This window comes from Uloborus diversus, chromosome 6, assembly GCF_026930045.1.
Source record: "Uloborus diversus isolate 005 chromosome 6, Udiv.v.3.1, whole genome shotgun sequence".
NCBI lineage: Eukaryota > Metazoa > Arthropoda > Arachnida > Araneae > Uloboridae > Uloborus > Uloborus diversus.
The window spans coordinates 57,615,215-57,618,539 of NC_072736.1; positions in this window are offsets into that span (position 1 = coordinate 57,615,215).

Here is a 3,325-nt window from a genome sequence, read left to right on the forward strand (position 1 = left end):
CAAGTTTTCCCGGAGCGTACGAACCCTGAACCGAATAGAATGTTGTGGCAACCCATCTAAAACTTAAGGCAGTAGAAAGAAATGCGTTCCCCTCACTGACTCCATGCAAGAAAAACTTCGCTCTTTTGGCGCATTTTTCGTTGGGAAAAAAAAAAACGTTCATTTCTCGATCGCAGTTTTTAAGTGCCAGCGTCGGTTTAGATAAAAATTTACAATTTTTTTCGTGAAATCACAATAAAAACGAAGACTAGATCTCATGGTACTTAATTCCTTGAGAAAAAAAATGGAAAAAAATTTTTGGAGGACAAAATTTGAAAACTCCCTGACTTTTCCCTGACATTTTTGACAGTGTCATTTTCCCTGACAATTCCCGGTTTTCCCGGAATTCCCGGAGCGTACGAACCCTGTATTATCAATATTTTATTTTAAGTGAATTGAATACAGTTGGAATTTAACTTATACATGTATAAAATACATTTTTTAACTTACACAAGGGTTTTAAAATATCGGCTGATTGTTGTTTGAGAAACACAATTTGAAAGTAAAGATTTGACATCATTTGAGGTTTACAAAAGTTCTTGTAACTTTCAGTATTACCTCCTCTTTGCTCTTAAGTGCACCCACCACTTTGATTTTATAAAGTGGCTGATTTTATAAACCAGTGACTTTATTAGTGACGTGCACTGTAATAGTGACAAAAAATATCTTTTCTGTAAAATTTTAATAGAAAACATAATCTTAAAATACAATTTAGGAACATCCATGATTCTCTTTCACTAAGATTATCTAAGTATGGGCTGGGGAAATGTAAGCTTCAAACATTTTTTAACGCAAAAAAAAGAGTATTCAGTACACTATTCACTAGGCTACAGAGTGAGTATGTCTGCCTAGTTGGAAACTATGGGCCCGGCTGAAATTACAGTATTGTGCATAGGGTAAAATTAGAATAATGGGAGGGAGGACCAGCGACAAAGCTAACATGGTGCACGCCTTGCCTCTCGGCGGCCCTGGTTATACAAAACCATGCTTCATGGTTCTTCAGTTAAAAAAAAAAAAATAAACAAATAGGATGGCTTTATAGGGGCCGCCGAAACATTCCCACATGTAATTTTTTTGATGAGAAATATTGTCCTGAAAATCATTGCTAAGTGGAGAAAAATGCATGGGTCGGCAAAATATATTTGAAATAGATAGGGAAAAAAACAGTTTAATGCAAATAGAGATTCAAAGTATTCTGATGAATACTCACACCAGAAGTTCTAAATATTTGAAGGTAAAAATCGCAAGTAAATTAAAGCTTGATCAAGATATGCAAGAGGCACATTTGAAATAAAATGAAGAGGAATAAATAAGACCTAATGTACCACAGAAAATTATCATATCTGTTCAAAATGTTAAATGTTCTTTTCTGAGGCCGCAGACGCTTGTATTTCAAGAAAACAAAAATATTAGGCTGGAAATTGAAAATTTTACTATGGAAAATACAAGCAAATAATCACGTTTGACAAAAGCAAATTAGAACACAGTATTACCACAATATGTTTATCAACAATTAAAATTTAAAATGAAGATAGAGACGTAGCCATTAATGGTCGAATAAATTCTGTCTATCGGATGTTAATTTAAAAAAAACCCCATGAGTCATCCTGAAGTTCACCTCCTAATATTACCGAAGAACCTTAAAAATTTCATTGTGAAGGCTTCAACTCAGAAAAATTTTCGCAAGAGATCTCCCAAACTCCCTACCTCTCTAACACTATTGAAAAGCGCCTACGATTGCTTTAATCTCTCCACCAATAAACCTAACCAAAAATCTTCTAAAACTGCGTTTTCTGCAGATCAAAATTTTTTCGAGAGAATGCACCCCGCCCCCCCCAACATCCTCGAAAAGCGTCTTAAATCTCGCTTTTAGTGCTTCAATTACGAAACATTTCTGTGCTCGAGCCCCTTCAAAAATCCCTTCCTTTTCATCAAAGGTAGGTTTAAATTACGTTTTTGCAGCTTTAATTTCAAGGAACTGGCAGTGCACTCGATTTTAACAAAAAAGCCTATGATTGCGTTTTTAAGGCTTCAATTTCAAAAAAATTGCGGGGGGGAGGGGTTCCCGCATCTCTCTTCCCCTTAATATCACCAGAAATTGTCTAAAACTCTATTTTCGATGATTTTCCGGGCAAAATTTGAAAATAGTTAATACTATTTTCAAATTTTGCCCACGCAAAGAGAGCCCCGGCCCCGCCTTTCTTTACCTGTCACAATCAGAAATAATTCACAATTGCATGCTTGGAGTTTGAAATTTGAAAAATAATTGGGGATGACCTTGAGTCGCTTCCTTCCTTAACATCACCATGGATCATCTAAAACAGTTTTTCAAACAACAATCCTGAAAAATTCCCGGGGGAGAGACCCCCAAACCCCCTCTCTTGAACATACACTCCCTATTTCTGACTGAATATTATCTTTACAATTAAATTTATATTGCTAGTACAGTAAAATCCCTCTAATGCGGACACTAACGGGACAAATTTTTTTCTTCGCAATAGAGAGGTGTTCGCAAGACAGGGGTTTAATAATGTTAATTGCATTGGAACTGGGGAGTTAAAAATTGTCCGCATAAGAGGGGTGTCCATTAGGAGTGGTTTTACTGTACTAAGATCTAGTAATATGACTATTCCTGCTAAACCAGAAGCTAAATCTCTCTCTCTGCATATTGGAACATGTGTTTGAAACAATTAAGGGGCCGCCAAATGCGTACCCCCCCCCCCCCCCAGTTTTTTGACCTAGCAACGGCCCTGTGTGGCATCAGCTTATTTTAGCTATTTTGGATCGGAGCGATTGAATGAGTGGGTGTCTTTTCTGGCAAGTTATTGCGTTTGGAGATTTTTCACTGCAAGTAATTAATAGCAGCACATGAATTGTTCATTAAATAAATTATTTTTAGTCAGTTTGGCAAAATCTGAAACTCTGCTCTGGTAAACCTAGCTCCGCAACATTGAAAAATCTGATCCAAAATGGCTGAACTTAAGCTGAAGCACCAGCCTGTATATATAGCGGCTCTAGACAGTGATGGTGAAAGAAAACTTAAACTGATTGCATTGTAATGCTGTGATTAGGATCCACGTAGCCTTCACAATGCTGCCAGGTTAGGTTTGCTTCAACTACAGAATTAGCAAAGCAATTAAAATAATTTAATAGTTATGTAAGAAAAAATGGATTTTTGGAAAATTGATCTTTGCCAAACGAAAAATTTCAGTGCTAATTATTTTTAAATAATGCACGTAAAAAGAAACTCAAATAAAAGGAAAAGCTACACTTTAAACACAAAAAA